The sequence below is a fragment of the Pseudorasbora parva genome, chromosome 9, assembly GCF_024679245.1.
Source record: "Pseudorasbora parva isolate DD20220531a chromosome 9, ASM2467924v1, whole genome shotgun sequence".
NCBI lineage: Eukaryota > Metazoa > Chordata > Actinopteri > Cypriniformes > Gobionidae > Pseudorasbora > Pseudorasbora parva.
In genome coordinates, this window is record NC_090180.1 from 26,175,937 (window position 1) to 26,196,196 (window position 20,260).

Here is a 20,260-nt window from a genome sequence, read left to right on the forward strand (position 1 = left end):
CGGAGACAGGTTTATATGATCTTGAAGAATAATGCTGACGAACTTAATCCGTCTTTTAATGTTAAAGTTGAGGACTTTAACTATACAGTTTATGCAACATCTGAAAGCATAATGAAATACTTTGGTTGTGGCAAAATTGGCCATCTGATACGTGCTTGTCCTGAAAAAGTGGATGAAGATGCTACTGGACAGCCGAACTCTCAGAGTGACCATTCTGAGGCTGTGTCAGTTACAGAGGATGTTGTGGCCTCTGATGCTGTTGAGTCAGGTTCTGGTAAAGAGGTTGCCATTAAGCCAAATTAACCCACTATTGCTGAGGTTACTACAGGTTTGTGCTCTGGACATAATCTCATGGTTTTTGAAACAGCTCATTCAAGCAGTAACATCTCTGTAAATACAGATGAAATAACTGCTAATAAACAGGTCAGTGAGGGTGTTGTTGAACCAGAGATGGACCTAGAGTCAATCTTCAAAGTCCCTACTAAAAGGAAGAAAGTTTGTCAGAGCAAGGTGATTAAACAAGCAAAAAAAGACAAAAATGAAGCGACTCTACGGATTCCAATACTTCTGATTGTTCCTATCTTTCATCGCAAAATGAAAATGAAAATCAGACAACAGAATGTAAAGTTGAGGAAATTAGCACATTTTTGAAAGAAACTAAAGGCCTACCTGGAGTTCAGGTTGAAGATTATTTCCCTGATTGCTCAACTTTTATTAATGATGCAAAAATTCTACTGAAAGAAGGTGCTTTTGTAGATAAAGATGTTTACCTTCTCAGAAAATTGTGAGTAAACTTAGAAAGCAAATCCTTAATGATGGAAAACAAGATATGGTGTAACTTATTTTTCTGGTTGAAGTCTTTGCCTTGCTGACCGTTTTTTTTAATTACTTCTGTTTCTTAAAATCATCATTTTCTATGGGAGACTTTAAAATTGGAACTCTCAATTTAAATGGTGCCAGAGACAGTCAGAAGAGAATGTGTTTGTTTGAATTTATAAATGTTACGTTTATTCAAGAATCAAATAGTGACTTAAAAAATGAAGTAGACTGGAAAAAAGAATGGGATGGGCATTTTTTTATGAGTCATATGTCTTCTAATAGTGGAGGAGTAGCTGTTCTGTTTTCAAAGAAATCACTACCAATTTCTTGTGAAATAGAAGCAATAGTTAAAGGTCGTCTTTTAAAAGTTAAAGCTAAGTTTGAAAACACTATAATGACTTTTTTAAATGTCTATGCCCCCACAAAAGGGGCTGAAAGATTAGTGTTTTTTGATACAATCAGTGTTGCTATGAAATATTTAAACTCAGAAGAATTATTGTTCCTTGGTGGAGATTTTAACTGTACTGAAAATGATCAGTTAGACAGAAATCACTTGGAGCCATATGTCGCCTCACAAAAAGCTCTTAAACAACTGATAAGAGCATTTGAGCATTTCAAATTCTATGAATTTGAAGAGTGCATATTGGCATTTTCATACATCACTTTTAAATGATAAAAAGTTTATTGACACTTTTATTTTGTTTTGGGAAAATTTTAAAGAACAAAAACTTTTTTATACTTCCTTGCAACAGTGGTGGGATTGTGGCAAGGTTCACATTAAACAACTCTGTCAAGAGTATACTTTAAATGCTACAAAAGAAATGGCCCAGTCAATGAAAAAGTTAGAAATTGAAATAATTGAACTTTGGAGCACAACAGCTTCTACAAGTGACGGTGAATGTTTTGAGAGTAGTAAATCCAAAAAAGATTTGCTTGCAGACTTATTGGGTGTGAAAGCACAAGGGGCATTAATTCATTCCCGTTTTCAAAGCATCTCACAAATGGATGCACCATCCAATTTTTTTTTCAATTTGGAAAAAAAAAATGGACAAAAGTCGTATTATTCACTCATTAAGATCTGATACCGGAAAAGAGCTCTTTGAAACTAGTGAAATACGCAAACACCCTGTTATTACTCTTTTGCCTAAAAAGGGAGATCTCCAAAATATAAGTAATTGGAGACCAATATCTCTTTTATGTGCAGATTATAAAATACTATCAAAGGCTCTAGCCACAAGGCTAAGTTCTGAGTCAAGTAATACATTCAGATCAGAATTATTGTATACCCAATAGATCCATCTTCGATAATATATCTTTGGTCAGAGATGTTCTAGAGGTTGTAAGAATATTAGGTGTTAATTGTGGTCTAATTTCATTAGACCAGGAAAAAGCCTTCGACCGTGTAGAACATGGATATTTGAGAGATGTTTTAAAAGCTTTTGGTTTTAATCAGAGTTTTATAAATATGATAGAGGCCATGTACAGTAACACTGAGAGTATACTCAAAGTCAATGGTGGTTTGAGTGCTCCTTTTGAAGTCCAGAGGGGAGTTCGACAGGGATATGCTATGTCAGGAATGTTATATTCCCTGGCCATTGAACCTCTACTTCATAAATGAATAACTGAGTTGAGTGGGTTTACCATACCACACTATAATGTCTTGTTGCACCTTTCTGCTTATGCCGATGATGTAATTGTTTTTATATCTTGTGCTGATGATATAAAAAAATTAGAGATTATTGTTAACTGCTTTAATAAAATCTCTTCTGCAAAAGTCAACTGGGGGAAAAGTTAGGCCCTTTTAATGGGTGACTGGAATAAAGGTCCTCCCAGTTTACCTGGAGTCTTATCGAAGTCAATGCAGTCAAACTGTCTTATCGAGGCCGTACAATTATAATCAACAATCTGGTTGGGTCCTCTTTATGGCATAAACTTGCATGTGTTGATCCGCCTGTTGGACTTTTACCAAAACTTCAAGGAGAGATGGTTTACTTTTTCTGGGATAATTTGCACTGGATACCTCAAAGTGTTCTTTTCCTGCCAAGAGATGAAGGAGGTCAAGGTCTGGTGAATCTGGTCAGTAGAAGAGACGACTTATCGGTTGCAGTTTATTCAGCGATTACTGACGGGACCTCAAAATATAGTGTGGAAACCCTTGGCACAAATCATTTTGCATGAGGTGAATGGAATGGGAATTCATGATGCACTTTTCTTAATGGATCATACTCTTCTAGATATGACCGGACTACCCTCTTTTTTATAAAAGTCTTTTTAAAGCATGGAGACTTTTTAAACATCAGTGGACAGAGTCAGCTACCTCTCTCTTTTGGTTGCTTGAGGAACCTATGGTTTTCGGGAGTCGCCTTGATGTGTCGGGAGATGTCTTTCCAGGGCTAAAAGACTTGCTTGTGTCAAAAAAAGTATTGCAATTGAAAGATCTTGTAGACAAAACAGGACCTGGTCTAAAGAATGCAGAAACTGTTGCCATACTTCTGGGTATAAGATCAGTGAGATTTGCAAGAAAGTTTCTGAACAAACTGGACGGGGTTTTAAACTCCAAGGAAAAAACTCTCCTCGATAGATACTGCATGGGTGATATTTCCCCTGACTCTAATGACTTTTTCCCAGATATCAGAATTATACCTGATCTTGAAAAGTCTTCATATAACAGTCCATTGTTGTCTTTGAATAAAAATGAAAATGTTGATTTTTGTACAGTTAAAGGAAAGGTGATATACAAATGCATTGTGAAGGTAATTAATAAACATACGTTAAAAGACAGAGTTGACACAGTGTGGAGAGACAAACTGGGAGTGGTAGAGGAGATGAAGCAAGAGTGGAGAATACTATACAAACCATCATTGACTAAAAGGGCAGGCGATCTCCAATGGAGAATCCTGCATGGTGCAATAGCCACTAATGCTTTTGTGACAAAAATGAATCCCACTGTAAATGATATTTGTCCTTTCTGTTCAGAGAGAGAAACAATATTTAATTGTTTTATGAATTGCGTTACTTTCCCCACTCTTTGATCTCTTAGAATTTTTATTTTCTTTATTAGGGACTTTCTTTACAAAGCAATGTTTTATTTTTGGTTTTAAGTATAGTAGACTTCAGAAATACAAGTGTCAATTAATGAACTTCATTGTAGGACAAGCCAAACTTGCAATTTGTATTTCCAGAAGAAATGAATTAGAGCAGAGAAACGGACAACATATTGGCCCTCATTTATCAAAAGTGCGTACACCAAATTTCCAGCGTACACCTTGCGTACACCCAAACCCACGGTGACTTTGAGATTTATCAATATGGACATTGGCGTACGGCACGCTCAAATCCTACGCTAGCTCAGGAGGTGGTGTACGCAATTTTGAGTTAGTGGGAAAATGCGCAGAAAAACAATTCCTAACACCACAAAACGCACTGACAAAGATATGCTATATTATGACCCACTGTTAAAAACCACAACAACAACATTCAGTGTTTATTTTTGTGCAACATGAACGTCAATGTTTAATTTGTGTGACTTTACCAAAGCGTTTGATTTGTAGGCATATGTATTCCTCCAGTCGCGAGCCTGTGCGCTTTATCTGACGTTTTAGGCCCGTCTGGGCCGGCAGCTGCACATGGACTGGGACTAAAATAATTCAGACTGACAAAATAATAAAAATGACCTTCTTCTTTTAAATAATAATAAATCAATAAAAACGACATTCTTCTTCTGAATAACAAGCGTCATTAAGAATAATAATCATAATAATAATAATAAGAATCTTACAAATTTTCATGTAAATATTAATGTGAATGAATTGTAGTACTCCACATCACATCATCATCACTATTGTACACCCCAATACATGTGCCGTGATATGAAATTAAATGCTAATTGTTTCAAAACGTGATGTAAAATAATGCATTGTGATGGTAATTTATCATCCAAACAGCTATTTTCTGCTGGAGTGCGCTTCTCAACCTCCACATTATTAAGAGTACTCGTAATTTGGGTTCATATTTTGTTTTTGTAGGTGCCTTTAATCTCATTCTTTAAACTCCCAAATAAAACAATTTCGTTTTTTTTTTTTTTTTTACTTCCCTGGTGATGGTATCGATGGGCACGCCTCAATCATCTCACTAGTTCAGTAGTCAGGGCACTGATCAGGGAGTCAGCCCATTGACTTATGTCCTAATCAGTGCCCTGACTAGTGGGATGATTGAGCGCGCCCGATCTCCACGTCGGAGAAGTTTCGCTTCTGTGCCGTCTTCTGTTTGTCCATGACGTAAAATGAGGGCGTGGGGGAGCAGTTTCTACGCAAGATTGATAAATGAGGCTCAATCTTGCGTAGAAACTGGTGTATATGTTGGCGTAAGATTATGCTTACACTCCTCTCACCGCCTGATTTATGAAGCTGTAGTGAACATCAGTTAGGGTGGCATTCCAGAGACCAGTTTATGGCAAGGCCCCTCCCTAACTACCAGTGTGGAAGAAGATGTGCCACACTATGATTGGACCCTTGGTGAATGAACATAAACAAATGTTCAGCAACATCAGATAAGATGCCAAGACAACTGCCAGACACCTCTTACATGGCAGGAAGGGGGGACCTTCTGCACCCACCACCACCAAAGAGAGGACTTCTCATTGGTCTACAAGTGGATTTTAACCTCCAAACTCATTCCTAAGGTTTAGGCAAGTGCTGCCATAAAAATTCCTCCAGGACCTCCTGAAGGCAGCAGCAAAAGAGACGCCACAGAGGTCTATCTACATCCATTCATACACATGTTTGGAGGTCTTAAATGTATATGAACTGCAACTCATCCACCTCATCTTCACACAAAGTGCAGCTTATGTTAATTGTTATTGACTGTAAAAACAACAGTCCACGGGACAGGTCCATTAACAGATAAACGAATGCGTGGACGATGACTTAGCCGTTTCTTATCATGTTTGGTCTCTATCTGTTCCATACGATGCCTTTTATATTTTAAAAGAGGTTTGGTAAAGAAATAATGCATGGGTAAAACATTTAAGACATTGTTTTAACATGCCACTTTATGCTATGCAAATGAGTTCCACACTAGGGTGGGCAACACCGTGCCTACTTCAGAACCCAGTGGCCAATCACACTCCAGGACTGGAAAGGCGCCGGATTTCAATCTCCTCCTCATCGGAAAGGGATAAATATGTCCCCCGGGTAGACACACCCTTGTTCTGCGTTTCTAACCCGATGGGGAAGGAGACACTAAAGCCTAGTTCAGACTGCACGATTTTCGAACTCGTGGGGTCACAGCTCTATTCACACTGCATGACTATCTGGGGCATCATTCAGTCACTGCTGTGTTCACACTGCACAATGGTTTGACGACAGAGGAGTTCACACTGCATGACTGAAAAAGAGGAAGAATCGCCGACAACTCTCTCGCTCTCCGGTGTGCAAACTACGTTTCCCAAACACGTGGGATGTGACAAGTAAACAACGCGAGATCACACGTGCGTCTCGCGCGAGACTTGGAATTGTTATTAAAAATGATAAACTGCACAAAGTTTGCTTCAAATTGTATGTGCGCTGATTTGTGGAGAAAAAGAAAAAAGATTATGGCGGAAGAAATTGTTGGAGAGACAGAGGGAGCCAGGATTTTGTTCTGCAAAGACAGTTTGAGGTAAATAAATAATCATTTAATGTGCTGCTGCTGTGGCTGGATGTGCAAATGTTTGGCCTTTGTTTCTGTTTGATAGAATTGTAAATATATCTATTAAAATACTGAAATTCTGCTTTATAACTCCTCCCTGAACCTCCTGCTGCCCTGTATCTCACTCTCTCATTGGCTGTCGGTGTAATTTTCAGTCAGAACGCAGTTCACACAGCAGGAGTTTGAATCGCCGACAGGTCCAGATATTTAGCATGCCAAATATCTCACCGGCGTCGGCGACTCGTCTGCGATTCTCTCTGATCGCGTCTTTGATTATTCACACTGCGTGATTGTCACTCGCGTGCACGAGCACCGATTTGCCTGTGATCTCGGGCATTTGTCGGCGATTTCACAAAACCTGTCGGCGACTCAAAATCGGGGCAAAAATCGGGCAGTGTGAACTAGGCTTAACAGACACACCACGTTCTGGGTTTCTAACCCGATGGGGAAGGAGACACTAACAGACACACCACGTTCTGCGTTTCTAACTCGATGGGGAAGGAGACACTAACAGACACACCACGTCCTGAGCTTCTGACCTGACGAGGAAAGAGACTACAAGACAGTGGAGGTTAAGCTTTTGCGAGCAAAACCTTTATATTGCTTTTGGCAAACTATAGCTGGAAAAGGGCTCTCTCCTTGAGAGATCTTATCTGACCTTTACAACTCCTCCAGCAGCACATCCAGTCCACCAAGGACCTCTGCATCAGCAGACATTGCCGGTCCCACACGGCTCCTCAGTGACGCAGCCAGCCTGCAAAGGACCCTGTGAAGATTCGACTGACCCAGCTGCCTGGTCCACGTTTAAGGACCCTCTTGGCGCAACCAGAGTTCTGCATCCTTCAGCCCAGCGTGGCAACGGCTTCTCGCAACTCTGCGCCCTTCCCACTGCACGCTACCCGCATAACCAGTGGAAGACGTATCTACTGCCAGGACTGATCACCCGACTGTGTGGAACGTAAATATAAACTTACCAAACCTCTTTCTAGAGACCTTGGCATTAGTTTATACATGCAGCATATGTTTTCTAACCTGTTTAGATAACTATTACTTGAGGTCAGGTTGTTACAAATAATAGGTTTATTATTTGTTTAATGATAAATAAGCATTTATTTACCACCATGTGCCAGAACCATTAGGTGGTTCCCATAAGAAGCATTCTCATACAATTCTCTTCTATTGCTACATTCTGTTCAACAGCATTGCATTTATCCATTCTGTGCTCACATCATTTATTGGTTTTATTGTTTCGTTCATTACTTTTTGGTTATTAGTTTACTATCCTTTAGAAGTATATATCCATTACTAGCATTATTAATCATTTAAGTATTTACTCTTGCATATCTATTGTTAATAAATTTCATTCATTTTATTACACTGTGTCTTCATTGTGTTGATGATCAAAGACTCTACTGGTTGTCCAGACTCACAAATCCTTCAGATAAATCAGCTGACCAACTCCCTCTAATTTACATTAATTCTGAAGTGCTGAACAGCTCTTTTGCGAGTGTTCTTACTTATATTGTTAAGATATTATTCTTAGCTGGTGCCCCGTATCAAAGAGGGAGGGGTCATCTGATACACTCATAACCACACCTTAAGTGACACGTGATCTGAAAATCACTACATCATCGGTGAACTGAGTAAAAATCACTACAAAGCTGTGCGTACATCTGCAATCCAGGTGTACGCAATACTTGCCCTTGATAAATGCCGTGGCTGAAAACGATCGTCATTAGAATAACACGCCCCTATATATTCAAGTCTCTGCCTCCCCCATGCCCTCATTTTACGCCATGGACAAACAGAAGACGGCAAAGAAGCGAAACTTCTCCGACGTGGAGATCGGGCACGCTCAATCATCTCACTAGTCCACTAGTCAGGGCACTGATTAGGGCATAAGTCAATGGGCTGACTCCCTGATCAGTGCTCTGACTACTGAACTATTGAGATGATTGAGCTGTGCCCATCGAGATCACCAGGGAAGTGGAAAAAACCCCCAAAATTGTTTCATTTGAGAGTTTAAAGAGTGGAATTAAAGGCACCTACAAAAACAAAATATGGACACAAATAACGAGTACTGTTAATAGTGTGGAGGTTGAGAAGCGCACTCCAGCAGTTTAAAGCTGTTTGGATGATAAATTACCATCATTTAATTTCGTATCACGGCACATGTATTGGGGTGTACAATAGTGATGATGATGTGATCTGGAGCAAGATTCACCAGGAAACTTCCCAGATGAAAAACTATTTACTCAATGGTTGCTTTTTCTAAGCTCAGGAGACATAGTTGTGATTCTCCTATGTTTCTTGATTAAGTGTCAGCTTTTTATCAGATGTTTCTCCTAAAATTCCTTAGAAGAAACAAATATAGACAATATAGAGATTCTTATTTATCTATTGTTGTGGTATCAGCAGTGTCTTAGATGTTTCTCCTAAAATCCATTATGAAAAATAAGAGTAGACAACTGAGACATGAGAAATATCGGTAACACTTTATAATAACGTTCAGTTGTAAGTCATTTATAAGTGGTTAGTTAAGGATGAACTATAAATGATTATCAAGTGATATGCTAACATTTTATAAATGTTTTGTAAATTCCGTTACAAGTCATTTACAAGTGATTAGTAAATAATTAACTAATGATTTATGAAACATGACTATGAGTTCATTAATGATTAATGAGTGATTTGTTAATTAGTTTACATATATTTAGTAGATTTTTTAGTAGATAGTTTAATAGTTAATAATGAACTAATGATTTACAAAACATGACAATGCATTTCATAAATGTTACTAAATTGTTACTTTTTTGTATATTTTATAGATTCAGTTATACATTATTTATAAGTTATTAGATAATGATAAATTAGTCATTTACAAATCATGACTATATATTCATAAATGATTAAGTATAATATGCTAACAATTTGCAAATCTGTAAGTTATCTTTAAAAAATAGCATATCATAAAATAATCAAACAGATCCTTAGTAAATGGTTAAGTTACTAGTTAATATATTATTAATCACTGAAATGTCAGTGTACCATTATCTCAATAAACAATTGTTAATTGTGAACAAATGATAATCAAACCATTAGTAGATAATGAATATATAATTTATTGATGCATCATTACATTTTTAAGCTAGTCTGTTAAAACCCACAAAATGCATTTATGCTAAAGCAATTTTTTTTAAAGAATGATAAATTACTAGTTGTCAAATTAATAAACATTTTAGAATGACTTAAAGTCAGGGGATTGCAGTGCGTTAAAATAAATCCTTTCACTCAATGGTCCAGACTGGTGTTCTGTGATGGGTCTAAAGTTAGTGATAATGTGAACTGGTTTACCCTCCAGTGAAGCATCAGGTGCATGTGTCAGAGAAGACAGCTGTCTATACCCTAACCAGTCAGCATTTACATTAAAGTACACACTACAAAGTGTTCATCACCTGTTAGAGATGATGTTGTAAACGCATGAATAAATCATTTACAAATCTTTATCACCCGTTACAAATGATCTGCACACATATACAAGACATTTACAACGCTTTCTGCGTCCCCTAATCTAAAGTGTAGACTATTCATCACTTGTAAATGTTTTACACATCATTTGTAGATATTTCTTACCCGTTACAAATGATCTGCACACGTATACAAGGCATTTACGATGCTTTTAGCGTCCCCTAATCTAAAGTGTAGACTATTCATCACTTGTAAATGTTTTACACATCATTTGTAGATATTTCTCACCCGTTGCAAATGCGTCAATTGATTGCTACAACAAATGTAACATTAAATGTGAAAATTAAATTCTGCTATTCCTCACCTGTTGCAATAGAAATGTGTAAATAGGTCTAAATACTGAAGCATTTAACTCCAATTCGTCACATCCAATCCCTTCCCTAAACCTACCCTTTTGTGTTTTAAAATAATAAAAAAAAAAACAGGCAGATACGACTGCAGGAACAATTTATTCAAAAAGTACAAATATTCCAAGTGTCCCGAGGCCAAACGATTGGTTTGTGTGAAGTAAATCCGCAGAAGCGATCAGCAGCGTCGAGTCCATCAACCGGCCGGTGATTAATGATTAACACATTTCAAATTTTGCCGCCCGCCCAGCTAACACAGTTACGTTGTGAAGACGTAACCGGACCGGACCATATTCGTCGTAGCGACGTACCAAATAACGTTCCAATGACGTAACTTTGTGATTCCCATAATCGTCGTGGCGACGTTATAGTGGGACGTTGCTGGAACGTGACGAGCACGTCCCAACGACCAAACTGGCACGTTGTGAGAACGTAACCTTAAAGGACCATATTCGTCGTAGCGACATACCTAATAACGTTCCAGTGACGTAACTTTGTGATTCCCATAATCGTCGTGACGACGTTATATTGGTACGTTGCTATAACGTGATGATCACGTCTCAACGACCAAACTGGCATGTTGTGAGGACGTAACCTCAATGGACCATATTAGTCGCAGCGACGTAACTTTGTGATTCCTGTATTCGTCGTGGCGACGTGATTATGATATGTCGCTGGAACGTGGCAGGTACGTCCTAACGACCAAAATACCACGTCCACCTTTATTTGAATAATCTCACCTTTAGTCCGGGAAATTAAGATGTGCTTGGTCCATAACCTTGAAATCCACATAGAACTGATACACTCAAACATTGAATTCTCTGCTGTAAAACCTTATTAATACATTTGTTTTGATTTTAGTTAATATATTTAGGGATTATGTACTCGTAGATAATAAAAAACGATACAAACCCCTATTAAATTGTAATAGAAAATGGCTCAAAACCACACTGCATTAATTTAATAATCAGCATTTATTCAGTGTTACTTTGTACAAATATTAAGTCAACATTTGAACAGTGTAAAGTGTCAACAAATTATGAGTACAGAAATGTAACACGTCCATTCATTAATCAAACAAACAACATAAGAAATGTAACCAATTATTAAAATATTTTATTGTCTTATTAGGGAGTAGTTAAGTATTTTCTCACTTATACTTATCAATACTCATATTGGTACTACTCTCAATAATTTAGCACAAAAAAGACATGGAAAAAAAGAGTTATCAGTTTCTTTATTATTACTTTTATTTGCAGAAATGTCCTGCATGTCCTGTGAGGCACCTGCTACAAATGTCTGGTGGTGATGTGCTTTATTGCTTCACTACCTGTAGCTAAACCTGAACAATGTGACAATTACAAAAGATATATAGTCCTTGAGCTATAGTCCTACATTCATAAAGAGATATGTAAAAAACACTACACAGAGTCCTAGCATCTTTTCTGTATTATTGGGCCAAAATATACATCAACAGGTTTTTTTTTTGTTCAAGAAAATGAGCATGATGACTTTCTCAGGAAGAATCTGAGACCCCTCATTCCTGACTGTGTCCCAGCTGTGGAAAAAGCTTCAGACAGTGTTGATGAGGCAGAGGGAGATGGAGAGCTGTGAGAGAAGAGGAAGAGGGTCTTTCTTACCCCACCAACGGAGGGCAGGGTCTTCTGAGGATAGGATAGGAGGATGGGCTCTATATATTCACTTTGGATCTTTGTAAACTGGAAGCTGAAAAAAAAGCCATACTATTGTAGGTGTATTGCTTTTTGTTAAAAAGGTATAATTTTTTTTTTTTTTTTACTTACATGTTCTTCCTCCTCTTCATCCTCTTCCTTATCCCGAGCTACACTGTCACATCTTCATCATTTTCTGGCAGCTGAAACAGAGGAGAACCTTATTGATGTTTCTAATCTATGTTTTTTATGCTTTTGAAAGAGTCTCTTTTACTCAACAGTCACCAAGGCTGCATTTATTTGATCAAAAATACAGTACAAACTGTAATATATATTTAAAGTGATAATTCACCCAAAAATGTAAATTCTGTCATTAATTCCTCACCTTATGTTGTTCCAAACCTGTAAGACCTTTGTTCATCTTCAGACACAAATGAAAATATTTTTGATGAAATCCAAAAGCTTTCTGAAGCTGCAACACAAGGCCCAGAAAGGTAGTAAAAACATTGTTAAAATAGTCCATGTGACTCCAGTGGTTCAACCTTAATGTTACGAAGCAACAAGAATACTTTTTGTGTGCAAAAATAACTTAATTCCACAATTTTGATCTAGCCTGTGCCAGTCTCCTTTACATTGTAATTATTGATGTCTTTACTTCCTTTCTGCCTTGAAAGTGTTAATTAAATTGCTGTCTGAAGATGAATGAAGGTCTTACAGGTTTGTAACAACATGAGGGAGAGGAATTGATGACAGGATTTAAAGGTTTGGTAGAACTAACCCTTTAAATTGAAAACAGCTATTTTACATTGTAAAATTATTATTATTATTATTATTATTATTATTATTATTATTATTATTATTATTATTATTATTATTATTATTTTAATATTCCTGTGATTAAAGCTGAATTTTCAACATCAATACACCAGTCTTCAGTGTTACATGATCCTTCAGAAATCATTCTCATATGATGATTTGCTGCTCACAAAAACATTTATGATTATTAGCAGTGTTGACAACAGTTGTGCTGTTTCATATTTTTGTGTAAACCATGGTGCATTTTTATGGATTCCTTGATGAATAAAATCCTCATATTAGAATGATTTTTGAAGGATCATGTGACACTGAAGACTGGAGTAATTATGCTGAAAATTAAGCTTTGATCACAAGAATAAACTACATTTTATAATATATTCAAATAGAACCCAATTATTTAGAATTTTAATATTATTTCAAAATATTAGATTTTACAGATTTTTTTTTTAATCAAGCAAATGCAATCTTGGTGAGCATTAGAGACCTTTTTCAAAGAACTGTACCAAAACCAAACTTTTGAACATTATTGTATGTTTGAGGTTTTACTTACTAGTCACATGGTTCATTTAGTTCATCCCAAAATGAAAAATATCCCATGATTTACTCACCCCCAAGCCATCCCTAGGTTCTTCAGGCGAACACAATCAGAGTTATATTTAAAAATGTCCTGGCTAATCCTATAATGGCAGTGAATGCTTCATTTTTAAAGTCCATAAAAGTGCATCTATCCATCATATAATTGCGCCACACAGATCCGGGGTTTAATAAAGGTCATCTAAAGCAAAGTGGCATGTTTGTGTGAGAAAAATATCCATTTTTAAAACTTTATAGACTAAAATAACTAGCTTCCAGTGGTCAGCAATGTGCGAGTCGACTTGCGTTAAAAAGAATAACCCTTGACGCATGCGTATTGACGAACGCAGAAGTACAGAAATTAGAGCAAAACAAAACATAGCATCGGGAGGGGGGCTTGTCACCCTTTTTAGCGCAAGTCGACTTGCCTAGCCTACCGCTTATCACCAAGCAATATTCACTGCCATTATAAAGCTTAGAAGAGCCAGGACATTTCTTTATATAACTCTGATTGTGTTCGTCTGAAAGAATAATGTCATATAACTTACACATAGGATGGCTTGCAGGTGAGTAAATCCTCACCATTTAAGAGATGTTGTCCGACAGGAGATCTGCTCCAACTCTGCTAACTTTACAGTGCAGGCTGCAGGGCATCAGCATGAAAGCATCAACAATTTATCAGAGCCAAATATATAAATTATACAACGCCAGGTTTATTAAAAGGAAAGAAGCTACAGCAAAGGTTAAATGCAGAAAAGAGAAAGAATAGGTTAAAATATTGTTAAAAATGGACAAGGTTAATCAATCACCTTTTTCAGTTCACCTGTGTTTTCTAATTCTCTTTCAGCAGCTTCCTTCAGAAATGTTGGACACTTGGGAGCTTCACCTCTGTTGTACAGGGGTTATTTTGTCCCTTCTGAAAATCACAGAACATTTTATTATATGTTAACACGTTTTTTTTCGCGCTCTGTGTTAATGTTAAGTTAATGTAAGTGACTTCGTCGATTAACAACAAACACATAACGTTAACGTTAGTTCAATTAATTAGCCACCCTTAATGACCCATTCAATTCCCAGAAGAAAAACTTTATAAAACTATCAAAACCTCTCATTTACACATGTGATTCAAAGCCTAAACAAGAGATTAACTTTATAGAGTTAACGTTAGCCTCGTTAACTTAACTTACTGTTCGGAAAATGGTTGATGTGCTTACGGACTTTTTTCCAAAGACTCTACATTTCTATAAAGTAAATATTCTACAGAACAGAAGCGTGTCAATGACACATAAGAAATGTCAGGAAAATGTCAGTAACAGTTGTGTGTAATATTTGTGTAACTTTAAAGACAACTCACCTGAAAGTATAGTGAAAACAACAACGACAGAGGGAGTTTTGCGGCTTGTCAGTTGTGTTGCTGCACCGTTTCCATGGCAACTCCGCGCCGCTCCAGTGTTTGACACATCAACACACCACATCAACACACCACGTCAAAGTCACGCAGCAAGAATTACATGAATAAAAATCAAAAATAATAAATAATGAATTTAGAACTCATTTTGAATTCTATGACCCGCTCAGATGCAAAATGCCACTCCTGACACTGCACGTGATAGTGGGACAATTGTGGCATTTTTTTTTGTTAGATTTTTTATTGTTTTTGCCAATACGATTTGCAAACATGGTGGATTCATTTAAAAAATATTTGATGAATTAAGTAAATGTCCCATATAAATCAAAATGGCATACATTTGATAATACTTGTAAATTAATAATGCAATTTGGAAAGTTATGAAGACCAGTGGGCCACGTCGCTACAACATTCTCCGTGGGATAAACACGCGACGTCTTTTGAGGACGTGCCCATAACGTTTCTGCAACTTTAGTCAAGATTTTAAAAAAATGGAACTTTACCACGACGTCCTTACAACGTTCTCTGTGGGATAAACTAGCGACGTCTTTTGAGGACGTGCCCACAACGTTTCTGCAACTTTAGTCAAGATTTAAAAAAAATGGAACTTTACCACGACGTCCTTACAACGTTCTCTGTGGGATAAACTAGCGACGTCTTTTGAGGACGTGCCCATGACGTTTCTGGAACGTTAGCCAAGATTCTAAAACAATAGAACTTTACCACGACGTCCTTACAACGTTCTCTGTGGGATAAACTAGCGACGTCTTTTGAGGACGTTCCCACAACGTTTCTGGAACGTTAGCCAATTTTTTTAAAAATGGAACTTTACCACAACGTTGTCATAAAGTAATGTCACGCTGACCAAATGACGACTAACTGACGACGTTGTCACAACGTACTGTGTTTGCTGGGCGGAACTTCCGGAAGAAACGTCACGACAGCTTTGACAGCATTGGCTGGCGTGTGTCTCGTGTCCAATTGCGTCATTACGTCAGCTTGGATTGTAAAATGCCATTGGCTCTCGTGTGTCATGTGACCGATTGCGTCCTGCTAAGAGTCAGGACAGGAGTATTATTTGAATGATAAATAGGATAAATATGCGTTCATAAAAGGGATAATTTCAATGATTAAAACATTAAGGTCAACTCTTTTCTTCACATAAAGATATCGTATGACTTCAGAAAACGTTGAATACAACATGAGCTAATACTTTTATACTGTTTTTGGTCAGTTTTTGCAATAAAAAGTAGCCTATTTATATTTATAAAATCATGTCTACTTTTACAAATACAAAGAATTAAATGCGCATTGATCTGATGCATTGGGATATATGCAACAATACATTATATGGGCTACTCATCATTTACTAATGGTTTGATCATCATTTTTTCATTAATTAACAATTTATTGTATATTGATATTTCGTTGATTAATAATATATTAACTAGTAACTTTTACTAAGGATCTGTTTGATTATTTTATGAAATGTTTTTTTTTTTTTTAAAGATAGGCCTAACTTATGACAGATTTGTAAATTGTTACCATATTAATCATTTATGAATGTATAATTATGATTTGTAAATTAATAGTTTATCATTTTCTAATAATGTATAACTGAATCTACAAAACATACAAAAAAGTAACATTTATGAAATGCATTGTCATGTTTTGTACATCATTAGTTCATTATTAACTAATCATTTGTAAATCACATATACCTGAATCAACTAAATATAAGTAAAATAATTAACAAATCACTCATTAATCATTAATGAACAAAGTCATGTTTCATAAATCATTAGTTAACTATTTACTAATCACTTGTAAATGACTTGTAACGGAATTTACAAAACATTTATAAAATGTTAGCATATCACATGATAATCATTTATGAATGTTTTGTAAATGATTAGTTCATCATTAACTAACCACTTATAAATGACTTACAACTGAACGTTATTATAAAGTGTTACCGAAATATCTTAGACTTAATTGAGATTCTTATTTAGCTCTTGTAGTATCAGCGGTGTCTCAGATGTTTCTCCCAAAATCCATTAGGAGAAATAAGAGTAGATAAAACTGAGACATGAGAAATATCTGAGAAAAAGGAGTGCAAAATGAGAAACATGGGCATTCTCTTTATTGTCTTGCTGTTTTTTTTTCTTTCGTTTTTTTTTTTTTTTTTTTAATGACATTAGGGTTTTTCACCTTAAATGGACAGGACTGTACGATAAGCAACCGGAAACAATGGGAGAGTAGAGAAGGGAACAGGAGCAGGAAAGTGTACCTTTAGCTGGGACTTGAACTCATGCTGTCTGAGGTGCTGCTGTGCCTCAATGTTGATGTGCTGTCCACAGGGCTTTGGCTCTGACAGAGCTTTCCCTAAGCTCAGAAAACTAAGGGCTTCTTATCTCTTATATGTCTCATTTAGGTATCAGCTTTGACTTCTGGTGCCAGCTGCATAAACTTTGTCAAAGAAGTTACTATGCAACTTTGCTAAGTAGTAGTTAACCAAAGGGCAATCAATCTTACTTTTCCAATTGAAATTAAATTACCTTTTTATGTAACTGACTTAAATAAGTTATTACCAGGCTTGGGGGAATTAAGAAAAATAGTTATTGACTACCTTTTAAGACTAGTCTAAGAAGTTTTTCAACCAACCCCGGATGTCTTAAATTTTATTTTAGTATAAACTTACATTTTAAATTTGTACTAATATCGTAAATACTGAAACTATCATTCAAAAAGCATTATGTGTTTCAGAATATCAAGGGTTATTCCTTAAAATTGATCTTCAGTGCCCAGAAATTAATATGCAGTGCTTATTTCAAACAATGATCAGACAAGTGTATGGTGTTTAGTCTAGATAAATTATTTCTTTATAACAAATGTAATACTATAGTGTATCAGTGCTTCATGGTTGCTGCTTAAAGGGATCCCATGGTGTTGAGACTTGTATGGCTTAATATAACAAATATCTCTTACTGAATTATGTGGTAGAAAACCCATGAAAGATATACGTTATTTAAAAAATCGATTTTATATTTGGACCATGGGCGGCGCCATTTTGTTTGCGTTCTAGGTTGATGACGTAGAATGGTTGAACTCCTCAATCAGCTGGCGTTACCCGTAGCTATTTTTACCAAAATGCAACTCAAAAATTGTTTCAAAGTTAAACAAAACCAATGAATTGCTTTGTAACTGTACTTAAAACACAAACATACACGTGCACACAAACTCACCTACACAAGTCACAAACAGATCGGTGGGCGCGCACACACACCTGACAGACTGCCCTGTCTCTAGCGCATGCATCATCACCAAAACATCCTGCCTCTCTTCCTCACGTTACTTTATCCCATCGTCCTACCTAGATATTTCCCTCTGCTGGTCACATTAGGCATTACAGTTAATCTACTATCAACAGTCTATCTAGGATAAACACAGGGAATTGATTGAGGGTTATGTAGGCGCGCACGCAGTGCGTGCGTTCGCGCCGATCTGTTGGGGTGTGTGAGTCTGTTTGAGAGTCACCTAGTGACCAACGTTAAATAAAATAAATCAGGTCCCAGCCAGAGAAACAAAACAGACAGTCAATGTGTGGGTACAACAAATAGTCTTTATTGGGACAGCAAGCACTACTAGAAACCGTGTTACTTAAAGGAAAAAAAGTCAACTACAATGATGTCTCTGAAGCCGTTTGGGAAGAGGTTAAAGTTCGGTGACTTTGCAGCAGGTCGCTCCAACGGTCCTCCCTCCAAAAGAAGTCAAGCAGACTCGTCCGACCCACAGGAGAAAGTTATGGCACTCAGCAACAAACCGCAAATGCTGTGGGAGATCCCGGTGTCACCGAGACAGTCTTCACAGCAACACTGGGCCCAGGATCCCAAGATGGATAATCCAGAGGCTAGAAGAGAGCACCAAGAATGACCACTAACGTCACAGATAACAGGTCACACTTACACTGTAGTACGATAAAATATAATTACGGCCCTTCAGGCAGCATTAGAGAGTGTTGAGGAAGGTTCGAGGATAGCCACAGTCTTCGGGACAATGCCAGCCACTGGAACCATCAGATAGGTATTGCTGAGGCTAAAAACAAGTGATCATCATGAACACCAACACCACAGAAAATGGACCCCCATTCACAATATGTGGTAATAAAATATAATTACAGCCCTTTAGGCAACATTAGAGAGCGTTGAGAAAGGTTTGAGGCTTTAGAGAGCATTGTGTGAATCCAGCTGCAATATACCGGTGGTCAACCAAAGATGCCTGGGAACTTGGGCTTCATGTGCAGAGCAGGAAAGTGCACTCAACACAAAATGGCAGCAGATCAGCAGTCACCAGTCACCACTCTGTTCCAGAGAACCAGTTTTTATCTCGTTCAAACTAAGCATGGCCGGCTGTTAGACAATTAGTCGCTAATTGCCATTATCAGCAGCCAATGCAGATGCAACAATAAAGTTACTCAGTCACAGGAAGTGTCATCCAAATATGGGCAGGAAGGTGGAGCATGGTGGCAAGTACTTATGAATTAATTAAGTTGCATTAGCAGGGGAGGAAGCACTGTCCAAATATGGGCATAGTAATAAAACAGGAAATAGGTTGCCAGGTTTGTCCATGAATAAATGTCTAAAAAGGGCCAAGCAGGGCAAATTAAGAAATAAAACCCACTACAAATTTGATGCACAGTACATAACCACTACAATTCAGAGTGCCAATATATTAATGCACACAGTAAACACCATCACACATAACACTGCACACAATAAGGCCCAAATGTCTCTGATTAAAAACAAACAAAAATACTGAGTCAACCTATGACAAGAGTTTGTGTGCACATGTATGTTTGAGTGCGTGAAGTCGGACAGCTGTTTGTAAATCGGCTTTACACTCGTTATTGCGGTGGAACGTGAGACTGAATGACTGCACTCGAACATGTCCACTATGGTGTCGGACAACACTACAAATGGCCGTCCCTTCAAATAATGCCCTATTTAAGGGTATAGGGTCGATTTCAGATTCAGCCCCTGTCGTGGAGACTGAACAGCCCAACATCTCGATTGAAACAGAGCCTGTCGTGCGCGCGCCCGCCGATCTGTTTGTGACTTGTGTAGGTGAGTTTGTGTGCACATGTATGTTTGAGTGTGTTTTAAGTACAATTACAAAGGAATTCATTGGTTTTGTTTAACTCTGAAACAATTTTCGAGTTGCGTTGTGGTAAAAATAGCTACGGGTAACGCCAGCTGATTGAGGAGTTCAACCATTCTACGTCATCAACCTAGAACGCAAACAAAATGGCGCCGCCCATGGTCCAAATATAAAATCGATTTTTAAAATAACGTAGATCTTTCATTGGTTTTCTACTACATAATTCAGTAAGAGACATCATTTATGTTATATTA

General features: G+C 37.3%; 1 protein-coding gene and 1 long non-coding RNA gene across 11 annotated transcripts in view; one reads left to right on the top strand and one right to left on the bottom strand.

Annotated features, from left to right (window-relative positions):
* Positions 1-20,260, top strand: part of gjc2 (gap junction protein gamma 2) — a 469,070-nt gene that overhangs the window by 258,255 nt on the left and 190,555 nt on the right. The gene's annotated exons all lie outside the window — the stretch shown is intronic.
* LOC137089627 (uncharacterized) lies at positions 11,423-15,024 on the bottom strand. The gene is made up of 4 exons (XR_010907739.1): positions 14,796-15,024; positions 14,251-14,357; positions 12,185-12,255; positions 11,423-12,107 (listed from the first exon to the last, which is right to left on the bottom strand). It is a non-coding gene; the product is annotated as an uncharacterized lncRNA (long non-coding RNA).